Raw genomic sequence first — 13,267 nt, 5'->3', positions numbered from 1 at the left:
CGCTCTCAGTGTTTTATCCTCCCTGGCTGCATTATTCTTTATTTCGGCTTTCTTTGAAAACAGCTTCGTTTTTGTTTGATGTTCTTGCCACCGTGAGTAGAGTTTTGGTCAGTTCCTGTTGAATGAGGCAGTCTTGAGTTCCCCCCCCCCCCCCTTTTTTTATTTTTTTTATTTTTTTTATTTTTAAAGTTCGTTTTTTCTTTATCATTTGCTGTGGAGGAGAGTGCATCAGACATCCCCCCTCATGGGTGACGTCCACGTGAATCTATGTGGTCTTCCACTGAGCGTTTCCAGGCTCTTAGCCCTGCCTGGTGAGGCCTCAGGTTTCTTCCCACTCAGGATAGAAAACAAGGCTTTGGGCTGTGGTGTTCTTTTTCTAACAGGTTTAAGTTATGTATCTATTTTCAGGGCAAAACAAATATATTCTCTGCACAAGCTTATTCTTTTTTTTTTTAATCAAAAAACTGTATATTAGAGACAGGTGTAACATGTAAACATATACTCTAGACAGATATATTTACTTTTTGTTTTCTTTCTTGGCTTTTTGAAACAGGGGCTTATTCTGTGGCCTTGGTTGACCTTCTTGACCTTACTATTGTAACCTGTGCAGACTGGAACTTGAAAGAGGGAAGGGATGGGGAGGTCATTTAAAAATAATTTCAATTTAAAAGTTATGAACTCGTTAAGTCTTTAAGAGCACCTCAACTGTATTTTCATTTCATATGCAATAAAATTGTTGCCTTTCGAAATGATGATTAATGTTTTCAAACTCCCATGCCCACCGTATTGTCTGCTGTTTTGAGAGTTTATCTGCAGGTTTTAGTGGCGCACTGGAAAGTTTTCCTCTATGAGGAAGGTTGTTCTCTTTGACCCAGTACACAGCTTAGCACATAGTACGTGTTCCATGTTGTAATCCTAAACAACATAGTTATGCTAGGGGATGCAGAGACACCTCATCAGCTAAGGGGCACTTGTTCTTCCAGAAGACCAGCGTTCAATTCCCAGGATCCACCTTGGGTGGCTAACAACTCCCTGTAAATTCAGCTCCAGGGAGATCCAATGCCTCTGAGCTCAGAGGGCACTTGCAGTCATATGTGTGTGTGCATACACGTGCTCATGCACACAAACACACACACACACACACACACTCATGAACATGTGTGTACTAGTATGCACACACACACCTTAAAAATGTAAAATAATTATTTAATATTATTGGGGTGTGTGTGTGTGTAAGGAGGGTCAGAGGACAACTTTATGGAGTCTTTTCTCTCCTTCCATGTTCATGTCAATTACAGGGATTGAACTCAGGGCACCAGGACTGTGCAGCAAATTCATTATCTGTTGAGCCCTCTCAATGGCCCCATTTTTATTCTTTTCTTAATTTAAAAAAAATTTTTATGTCTCATGTATGTGTGTGTGGTGTGCACGTATGTATGTCACATGTAGTGGGAGTGGGAGTATGTGGGGATGCATGCTCACATGTGTGGAGGCCTGAGGCTGACTCATTCTATGTTTTCTGAAATCATCCTCTACCTTCCTCACCGAGGGAGGGTCTTGCTCCCTGAACCTGGAGTTTGCCTGGCTAGCTTGTTTTGAAGGTTCCTAGTCTCTGCTTCCTGTGCTGGTGTTGCTGACAAGCTGTCGTGCCTACCCGACTCTTACGTGGCTGGTCCTCACCCTCACTGCAGCAAATGCTTTACCACCTGCGCCATCTCCCCACTCTGCCTCATTTGGAGCTTGCCAATTCAACTAGGCCGAGCAGCCATCAACAACCAGCGATCCTCCTGCCTCCACCTTCCTAGGGCTGGGATTGCAGGCACATGCTGTCATGTCCAGGGGTTTTATACGTAGGTGCTGTGGATGTTTTTTTTTTTCTTACAGGTTTAGGTTATTATTATATGTCTATGTTCAGGGCAAAACAAATATATTCTCTGTACAAGCTTATTCTTTTATCAAAAAACCCTCATATACCAATGATATCAGAAAACAAAGAACATTGTGTGTGTGTGCACACTCGTGTATACATGTTTATGACTATGTGTGTGCATGTGTGCACACATGTTCATGAGTGTAGTTGCCCCTCTGAGGTCAGATGCACTGAATCTCCCTGGAGCTGAGCTTAGAGGCTATTGTTAGCCTGTCAGATTTATGTTTGTATGACAAACACTTTACTATTGAGCCATCTCTCAAATCCCATTTGCCTAATCTTAAAAAGAATAATTTTTAAAATTTATTTCGATATTTACCCTAGTCCAAGTTAAATAGCAGGAGAAGTAGCAAGTGGCTTTAATTACTTTGTGGTATTTAGGAGTGAAGACATCATTTACCACTTTCTAAAAGATTATTTTTATTTGTGTGAGTGTTTACCGCCTGCATATACGTCTGTGCATTAAATGTGTGCCTGGTGCTGTGGGGGGTCAGAAGAGGGCATTTGGTCCCCTGGAGCTAGTTACAGATGGTTTATGTGTAGAGTTTTTTGGCCATGGTGAGACTAAAATGCCTATTATCTGTACAAGTCGAAGGATACAAAGCCTGCTAGGATGGGGAATATGCCGAGGAGAGAGGCGGGACTGAAGAGACACATTTAAGACCCTCTCACAGAATCTGGGTGAAGTCACAGTGATTAGGCTCGCTGGAGTGATGCACACTAGAATCCCAGCATTTGGAAAGCAGAGACAAGAGGATCTGGGTTCCAGGCCAGCCTGGACTACATAGCAGAGCTTGTCTCAAAAGAGGAAAAAGAAGCCAGGCAGTGGTGGTGCATGCCTTTAATCCCAGCACTTGGAAGCCAGAGGCAGGCAGATCTTTGAGTTTGAGGCCAGGCTGGTTTCTAGAGCAAGTTCCAGGACAGCCAGGGTTACACAAAGAAAGCCTATCACCAAAAAGAGGAAGACTAGGAGGAGAAAGAGGAAGAGGAAACAGGAAAAATCAAACCCAACAAAATGAAACAAACAAAACTTCAAAGGTTGAGGATGTGGCTCTTGGCAAAAGGCTTATTTAGGATGATCAAGGCCTCAGCACTGGGAGAAAAAAACACGCAAGGGGCTGGGGAAATGGCTCAGGGGTTAAAGGGCTTGCTAAGCGAGTGTGAGGGAGCAGAGGTCCAACCATCAGAAACCCACCTAAATGGCAGGTAGGTGTGGCAGGCTGCCTGTAATCTAGCCTCAGAAGTTGGCCACAGGGCATCTGCCTTAATTGTTATGGTATAGGATAGCCTGTATATTATGCTTGGCCTAGGAGTGGCACTGTTAGAAGTTGCAGTAGGTGTGTCACTGTGGGTGTGGGCTATAAGACCACCATCCTAGCTGCCTGGAAGTTAGTCTCCTCCTAGCATTCTTCAAATGAAGATGTACAACTCTCTGTTCTTCCTGAACCATGCCTGCCTGGATGCTGCCATGCTCCCACCTTGATGATAATGGACTGAACTTCAGAACCTGTAAGCCAGGCCCAATTAAATGTTGTCCTTATAAGAGTTGCCTTGGTCATGGTGTCTGTTCACAGCAGTAAAACCTGAATTAAGACATGGTATATGAGCAATAGAGAATGATTTTGGAGATCAACCTTAGGCCTCCACATGCTTGGGCACATGTGTGTAGTTTGGGCATACATGTGTGCCCAAATACATACAAAATATGAACCCACATATGTGCACATTACACTCGAGAATATGGAGAAACCATAGTCACAGGAGCCAGGTACATACCTGTAAGGCCAGACTTTTAGAGGTGGAATCATGGATGATCAGGAAATCAAGGTCATCCTTGGCTATTCTAGGACAGACTACCAGGTTACTAGAGACCCTGTTTCAAAACAACACCAACAATAACAAAACTACAGGGTTGGATAAGAGTCCTTGATTTTTTTTTTTTTTTTTTTTAGAAATAAGAGGAGGTGTTTTCAGACTGAGCCCCGAGCCACTTTGTAGTTAGACACAGAAGAGAGTCTATGGGGGCTGCAAAGTGAACAAGCCAGGAAAAACAGAAATGGAACCAGCACACGGTGAGCTGGCAACTGCGTGAGGATCCCTGTGAGTGGGACGCAGCTGGCTGACTGAGGAGGTGAGTTCCTGGCTGACTGAGGAGGTGAGTTCCTGGTTGACTGGGGAGGTGAGTTCCGAGCCATCTGAGCCCTTGGCGACATCTTACCTCAGCTTCCCCCATGCTTTACCTCAGCTTCCCCCATGTTTTAAGCCCTCAGCAGTTGCTGGTTTCTTGGAGGGGGAGGGGAAGGCCAAGTTCTATCCTGCAGCCCCATTGTATTCTAAGTATTCCATTAGACCTAGAATAAAACAGATTAGAGAATTAAAGTGCTGCAGGCCCCATGTCTGTTCGTAGGCACTTAACCCACCCCATAGTGGCATCCTGGTGTCAAGCAGCTGTGTATATTTAGAAAGAACCCATCTGAATGCTCCAGAGGGCTTTTTGTGTCATGAGTTAGGAACCGCTTGCAAGAGCTGATTGGCCCAGGTCCACAAAGAAGCTTCCAATAGGTTTTAAAGCCTTCTGTCTCATTTCCCTGTGCATTTGTTATTAGCTCAATAAATAATAAATAGAGGAATTACCCAGTCACTAATTTGCTTTTCTTGATCAAGTGGAATTCATGTTTTAATAAATTGCCATTTTTGTAATATTGAATGCGAGCTGTAATACACCCGTACTTCAAACATGAAACTATTTTTTATTGTCGCTTTTTCCCCCTCCCATTCCCTGCATGTCTGCTCTTCGGCTGAGGCTTTGTTGGGGTGTTTGTAGAGTTTTTAACCCCTCCTCACGTCCCATCTTGTAGACGCCTTCCAGGAAGATGTTGTTTTCTTCCCAAATTACTTCACTTAAAAAACTAATATTTGTTTACTGTTCTCTGATCATAAGAATAATAAATGATCCCTTTTAGAAATCTTACACTGCTTCTTTTTTTCTGTGTGTGTGTGTGTGTGTGTGTGTCAGTGTATTTATGTTCACTATATGTGTGCAGTGCCTGAAGAGACCAGAGGGCATTACATCAATCCCCTGGATCCAGAGTTCTCGGTGCTGTGAGCTGAGCTGCCTGAGGTAGGTGCTGAGAAGAATCTCTGGAAGATGAGCAAGTTCCCTAACTGCTGAGCGATTTTTCAAGCCCCAGAGTGAGGCTGAAGCCACCTATTTTATCTTGAAATGTTGAGCTATATGATAGTTAATTAGTTTTGGTAACAGAAACTGTAGTTTCAAATAATTCTACCTAACCAAAAACAACAAAAGAAAGAAAGAAAAGAAATAGTTCTACCTGCCTCTTCTGTTTGCACTTGTAATTATTCCAATACTTACTTATTTCGTTTTTTAATTCAATTTCAGGCTTTTAGATTTCCCGACTTGATATAACAACAATTGAATAGTTCCCTGAAATAGCATCTCTTGTTTTCTCTTTTCTCAAAAAATTGGTTCCATGCCTCCCTCAGTCTCTCCTCTGACTTTTCACAGCTAGAGGCCATGTACGCTCCCTTAGCCCTTCCTGCACAGTTCTAAAATGGTTACAGCTCTCGCAGAAACATCAACACGGTGTTGCTTTTAGAAAAGGATGCATTTGGATAGGACTGTGGAAGGCACATTAGCTTATAAGCAGCCTTATTTGGGTTGGAGAATCTAGCTCGATTGGGAGAGTGCGTGCTTGCTTAGCCTCCAAAAGGTCCTGGGTTCAATTCCCCTGAACTACAGAAAACCTGATGTGGTGGGTGGTCCATTTCTGTAATCTCGGCGTTTGGGAAACTGAGGCAAGAAGCTCAGAGGTTCAAGGCCATCCTTAGGTATAGAGTGAGTTGGATGGTAGTCTGTGCTTTATAAGTCTGCCCCGAATAAACATCAGCCTATGTCCCATGCCAATAACCTGGCCTTATGGATATTAGCGAGTAGCTTAACATACTATTAAAGCTGGTACCAGCCTCAGCTTGGGTGAGGGGACCTTGCCTGCCTGGTTTTCCTCCTTCTGTGTCTTCATGGTCCAGGAAGAAAGCATGTCTGCTCTGACCTCTTGTTTTCCCCTCACTCTTCTATCTGCTTGCCCTCATCTTCTTCCCTGGGGTTTAGTGAGAATAGCAGTAAGCTGGGTATGGTGGTTCATGCCTTGAACCCCAGCAATGGGGAGGCAGAAGATGGATCTCTGAGTTTGAGGCCAGTCTGATCTATATATACTGAGATCCCGGACAGCTAGAGCTACCCAGTGAGGCTTTGTCTCAAAAAACAAAACAAAGCAAAACAAAAGAATGCCGGTTAGGAAAACAGCTTCCTTCAGAGAGAGGCTCATACTAAACATGCAGTCTACATGAACATGCAGTCTACATGTACTTTCTCCTTTAGACTCTCTGGCAGTTCAGTGTCTACATCACCAGCACACAGAGGGGCCAGGGGATGCTACAGACTTTGGTTTTCAGTACTCACGGTTGTCACAGCCTGTAACCTCAGTCCTAGAGGATCTGACTGAGTGCCTGACAGAACATTTTAAGAAGAGGAAAGATTCATTATTTGACTCCTGGTTTCAGTTCCTGATCTTTGGCTTTGTCCCTTCAGGACCCACAATCCCTCCTCCTATTCTTCCATGAGTGTGCCTAAGCTCCACCCACTGTTTGGCCATGGGTCTCTCTAACTGTCTGAGTCAGATGCTGGGCGGAGCCTCTCAGAGGACAGCCAGGCTAGACTGCAAATATAACAGAGTATCATTAATAGTGTTAGCGATTGGTGCTTGCCCATGGGATGAGTCTCAAGTTGTAAGGGTTATTGGTTGGCCATTCCTTCGGTCTCTGCTCCATCCCCAGTGCCTGCCTATCTTGTAAGCCCATGGTGGTGGGAGCCTGTGGTGGAGATTGCTCATCTTATGGGAGACAGGAAGCAAAGAACAGAGGGCCGGAGAAGGAACACATCCCCAGTGACCTGTACTTCCCAATGAAGCCCAAACACATGTTAACTATTTCCTAGTAAAATACCGAATTATGACTCCCTCAAAGGATTTATCCATCCATTAGACCACAGCTAGCCACTAGGATCCAGCCACTTTTGCAAAACCTATCAGCTGGCAACCAAGCCCCCATTATACTACTAGCCGGGAAGGACAGCTGGTCTTCAAACCATAATAGAGCCATGAGAGCCCTTTCACGTGTTGGGCGTGTTGGGCGTGTTGGGCGTGTTGGGCGTGTTGGGCGGGCTCTTTGCACTTCCGCCCAGCGCATGTCCTGAGAGGAGAGATGCTTAAGACATGCTGAGTGTGTAGTCTGCTCAGAGCTGCAGCCTCTGAGGCTGCCCTGCCCTGTGGTGACTGGCTGATTGGCCACTCTTTCGGGTTTGTTTGGTTCCAGCTGATTGAGAACATGAGTTTTTTTTTTTTTTAAAAACTGAACTCATACTGTAGTGGTTTGAATGAAAACGGCCCCATAGGCTCACAGGGACTGGCAGTGTGGCCTTGTTGGAGTTGATGTGGTCTTTTGTTGGAGGGAGTATGTCACTGGGAGTGGGCTTCCATGTCTCAGAAGCTCGAGCCAAGCCCAGTGTGTCACAGACTCATCCTGCTGCCTGCAGATCCAGATGTAGAACTCTCAGCTACCTCTCCGGTACCTTGCCTGCCTGGATGCTGCCATGTTTCCCACCATGATGCTAATGGACGGAACTTCTGAACCTCTGAACCTGTAAGCCAGCTTCAGTTAAATGTTTCTCTTTATAAGAATTGCCATGGTCACGGTGAATCTTCACAGCAATGAAACTCTTAAGATACTTACTATGTTGCTTTCCTGTGGAAAACTCACCTCCTCCTCATCCTCCTTCCTAAAGATTAATTTTGTTTGGGCTGTGTAATGGTTAAGAGAAATTGCTGTTCTTACAGAGAACCTTCATTTGTTTTTTCCCATGTGTTGTCAGTTCACAACAGCCTGTAACTGTAGTCCTAGGGCATCTGACATTCCTTTCTGGCCTCCCTGGATATTCGGCATGCACAGGGTGCACATAGCTACATGCAGACAAATACCCATAACATACGAAACTTTAAAACTAAAAAGATGGCTTCTCTTGCCTCTTACTCTCTTAGCCTCTCTCTTGCCCCTCTTGGGCTCTTCCCTTCCCCCTTCCAATCCCCCTCTTTCCACGTGGTCATGGCCAGCCTCTACTTCTCTACTCTCTCCCTCTCTCTCCCTTTCTCTGCCTCTACTACCCCCTTAACTCCCCTCCCCATGCCCTGAATAAACTCTATTCTATACTTAAAAAAAAAAAAAACTAAAAAGATTGCTTTACTTTTAGTGACATACATGAGTGTATGTACACATAAATGCAATACTCTCAGAGGCCAGAAGAGGGCAGTGGATCCCCTTGGTTTGGAGTGATGGGTGGTTGTAAACTGCTTGATGTGGCTGCTAGGGACAGAACCCAGAGTCCTCTGCAAGAGCAGCATGTGCTCCTAAAAACCGAGCCGTTTCTCCAGCCGCCCTAAGGAAAACTCTTCTATGCTTCCACCTTTAAACAAAGCCCAGAAACCATTCTCCTTGCTGCTCCCCCGCTTGTCAGATCACTTGTTACCTCTGTTCATAGTTCCGTGTCCGTTTCTGTCAGGTGTTTGGTCACAGTAAGTATTCATGCTATACGGGCTTTCTAAGGATTTTTATTTCTTAATGTTATCTTTTCTGTTCCCCTTCCTCTCCTCCTCATATTCCTCTGTGTAGTCCTGGGTGTGCTGGAACTTACTCTGTAAACCAGGTTGTCCTTGAACTCAAAGATCTACTTGCCTCTGCCTCCAGAGTGCTGGTATTAGAGGTGTACACACCACTACCCTAGCATCCTCCTATCTGGCTGCCTGGAAAATTCAGATCCATTCTTGAATGTGCAGTGTAGTACTTCTTGCTGTCTGAAGCACCTTTCAAGCACCCCTGACGCGCTGGCGTCCGAGTCTCCAGAGCGTGCCGATTTAGGTGGCGGTCACACGGCAGTGGTTTGCTTCTCACATGCACCTCACTGCTGACCTGAACTCTCTGTGGGCAGGGGCAGTGCGCCTTATTGGCTCTGTTTCCTCTGTGTCTACTCCAGGAGTCTGGCTGGGAATCCAGGCTAGATCAGTGCTGATCATGCTGACTTAAATTCAGCCTTCAGTGTGTGGTGGGGTTGGAGGCATCGACTACTCGGTTGAGAAGATGACGGTAGCCCCCATCTATTGCTGTGAAGAGATACCATGACCATGGTAATTCATAAAAAAAAAAAAGCATTTAATTAAGTTTTGCTTACAGTTTAGGTTTAGTCCATTGTCATCATGGTTGGGAAACATGGCGGCATGCAGGCAGACATGGTGCTGGAGAAGTAGCTATGAGTTCTTTATCCAGATTGGCAGACAGCAGGAAGGGAGAGTGACCCTGGGTCTGGCTTGGCTTTTGAAACCTCAAATCCCACTCCCAGTGACACACTTACTCAAATGAGGCCACTCCCACTCCACCAAGGCAACACCCACTCCACCGAAGCAACAGCTCCTAATACTTCTTGAGTGGTGCCACTCTCTGATGACTAAGTGGTTAAGTTTGTGTGCCTATAGAGGCTATTCTCATTTAACATTCATAGATGGATACCCATCAAGGTCCCTGTTTGTGCCCAGGCCTTTGCTCCTCTGGGAACATGGTATGTGACCCCTGGGGGTTGGTACCTGAGATGGCCCCTTGGAGAGACTGTTAGAAATCCCTGTTCCTTGAAGTCATAGTGGGCAAGAGAATACTGTATCTGCTCCTGTATGGGAGGGAATGATTTTTCTTCCTATTTGCAAATAATTAGTGCTTCAAAGAGTTTCAACATTATGTGATGGTTTATGTTACGTTCTAAATAGAAACTGCAAACACAACAGATTCACTAAACAAACCCAAGTAATGAGAAGTCTAACGGTGTTCTAAAGGTGGTGGTGATGATGCTATTGAAAATGGGTGTGATGGTGATGATGCTATTGATGGTGGTTGTGGTGATGATGTTATTGATGGTGGATGTGGTGGTGGTAGTGGTAATGATGGTCATGATGGTTGCAATGATGGAGGCGGTGGTGGTGGCTTTCTTTTTTAGTGGGTATTATGGATAGATTTGTCAAATTGATTCAAACTAGAGTAATCTGGGAAGAGGGAACCACAGTCACTAGGGGGCTCTAATAGATTAGCTTGTGGCTATGTCTGTGTGGTTATTTTTGTAATTACTAATCAATGCATAAGGGCCCAGCTGACTGTAGTTGGTGTGCAATAGGTGGGTGGATCTGGGCTGAGTAAGGAAGAAGCTGAGTGGGCCAGAAGGGGTGTAAGCCAATGACCATCAATCCTTTGTGGCCTCTGCTTCAGTCCCTGATCCCAGGTTCCTGCCTCAGTTTCCCTTGGTGAGCTGATGGACTGTGACCTGTAAGATGAAATAAACTCTTTCCTTCCCCAAGTTGGTTTTGGTCAGTGTTTTATCACAGTGACATGGAGCAAACTGGGACAATAGGAATACAAATTCTAACTTCCTTGGACACGTGAGCTTTGATGACACGAGACACACAAGTGTGTGTTCTACTGGTGTAGAGAAGCAAACATTTTTTTAAGATTTATTTATTTATTATATGTAAGTACACTATAGCTGTCTCCAGACACTCCAGAAGAGTGTCAGATCTCATTATAGATGGTTGTGAGCCACTATGTGGTTGCTGGGATTTGAACTCAGGACCTTCGGAAGAGCAGTCGGTGCTCTTAACCCCTGAGCCATCTCACCAGCCCCTTATAATTAACAAAAAGCTATATCTAAAAGTTTAAATTAGATGTGTCTGTGACCTGGATCACAAGGTCATTCTTGAGTGATGAAGTCCTGGTGGGGAGATGAGACCAGGGGATGAGAAAGATAAAGATAGAAGATGGACGCTGGGGCGCAGAAGTCTTACTAAGAAGTACAGCATCACATATCCTGTTTTCTATAGGTTTAGATTTTTTAAAAACCTACTTTAAAAAGGGTTGCTAAACACTTTAGTCTCTCTTCTAGCCCACTGCCCACCAGAAGTAGTGGAAGGGGCAAAGGGAGATGTGGACCTGTTTAGAAATAGTTCTTTGGGGTGATTCCAGCCTTCTGTTGTCAGGAAATCTGCAGTTCACACGAATCAGCAGTGGTAGCTCGATCCACTCGCAAACACCATTCATGAATCAGCAATGTCAGTTCGATACAGAAGAAACTCAGGGGTTCTGCCAATTGGGCCGAGTCTGCAGAAGCAGCAGGAAGTCGCTGGAATATCATGAGCAGTTCTCTGGTGTCTTGCTCTCTACAAAGTCACAACAAATTATGATCAGCGAAGAAGGCAAGGTGAACCAGTGTCACAGGGTTGTCAGCAGAGACCAACAAAGACAAGCAAGGTGAACCAGTGCCACACAGCATCATCCACCGTCTGTTGGGTTACACTTATGTCCTTTCCAATTATCACGTGTCCTCTCAAGTATCTGCTCTAACAACATATCACATGCCCTTTGTCCAGGAAGCTTCCAAAAAACCACCACATGTCTGCCTAAGCAAAGCATCCTCTCCTAAGACAGTCTCTAAAGAAACATCACATGACACAACTGCATCTCCAAAGGAACCAGAAATTTTCAGCGGTGAAAACAGCCAAGGCCTGCAGAGAGTTAAGTCAGACAATATTGGCAAAGAGAACCCAAGATACCTCAGACCCAGCTGCCTAAGGACTGACAACCACAGCCCAGGGGAAAGAGTTTTGTCCCTAGAATTAATAACCTTGATTCTTTGAGACACTGGCTCCAGCATAAGACAGGCTTTGCCAAGTCGACTTCTGGACAAGGACACAGAATTAAAGTTGCTTTTGTCTTTTTCTCAGGCTCTCTATCCTGAAGTTAGTCTCAAGCTGTGTGTGTGTGTGTGAATGCAGTACTCAAAGGAAGCCATAAGGGGGCAACTGACCTCCTAGAGCTGGGATTCTGGGCAGCTCCGAGTTTTCTGATGTGGGTGCTGGGAACTGAACTCGGGTCCTCTGTAAGAACACTATGCAGTCTTAACCCCTGGGCCACCTCTCTGGCCTCCTTTAGTAAACTCCCCACAAGTCTTTTCCTATGCACCTTCCTTCTCTCTCCTATTTAACAATCAGATTTCTTTGCTAGGAAGCATCTTCTTGAAACCGTATTTATTCCCAAAATAGATCCCAGCTGTATTGAAGTGCTCCCTCTTTGTTGAGGTTTTGGTTGTCTTTAGTTCCTGCAAACAGATGGGGACATTATTATTACTGTAGCTCTTCTATGACTATAAACTGCCATTCCTAGGATGAAGCTGGGTGGCCACAATGCTTTTTTTGTCATCTCCATCAATTCTAAACAGAACTAAGAGACTCAGTGACACAGTTGTCTGGCTTAACACACATACAGCAAGGCCAGTGAAGCTTGAATCTCAGGGGCTGGAGAGACGACTCAGCCATTAACAGCTCTTGCTGCTCTTACAGAGGACCTCACTTCCATTCCCAGCACCCACACTGGGTGGCTCGCAACTGCCTGGAACTCAAGCTCTTGGGTAATCTATACCTCTGACACTGGTGCACATATCTTAGCTATCGTTCCATTGCTGTGAAGAGACACTGTGACCAAGGCAACAACTCTTTCTTCTTCCTCTGCTGCTGCTTCTTTCTCCTCCTCTTTGTCCTCCTTCTCCTCCTTCAATGGTTTTTTGTTTGTTTGTTTTGTTTCCTCGACAGGGTTTCTTTGTGTATCCATGGCTGTCCTGGAACTCACTCTGTAGACCAGGTGGCTTGAAATTCACAGAGATACACCTGCCTCTGCCTCCCAAGTGCTGGGATTAAAGGTATATTAGAAAATATTTAGCCAGGCAGATGGTGGTGGTGTAAGCCTTAAATCCCAGCACTTGGGAGGCAGAGGCAGGTGGATCTATGCGAGTTTGAGGCCAGCCTGGTCTACAGAGCTAGTTCCAGTATAGCAAGGGTTACACAGAGACTGTCTTGAAAAAGGAAGAAACAAAGAAAGGAGAAAGAAGGCATTTAATTGGAGCTTGCTTACAGTTTCAGAGGTCCCTCATCACTAAGGCGGGGAGCATGGTGGCACAGGCAGACAGGCTGCTGGAGTTCTAACTCTGGGTCCACAGGGTCCACAGGCAGCAAGAAGAGTGAGCAACCCTGGGCCTGGCTTGGGCTTTGCAGACGCTTCCTCCAACGAGGCCACACACTTAATTCTTCTCAAATCGCGCCACTCCCAGATGTCTAAGCATTCATGTATATGAGGCTATGGAGGCCATTTTGTTTGTTTATTTATCACTGAATTATTCTTAAT

Source organism: Apodemus sylvaticus, chromosome 1, assembly GCF_947179515.1.
Source record: "Apodemus sylvaticus chromosome 1, mApoSyl1.1, whole genome shotgun sequence".
Classification (NCBI taxonomy): domain Eukaryota; kingdom Metazoa; phylum Chordata; class Mammalia; order Rodentia; family Muridae; genus Apodemus; species Apodemus sylvaticus.
Note: the sequence above shows the minus strand (reverse complement) of the source record.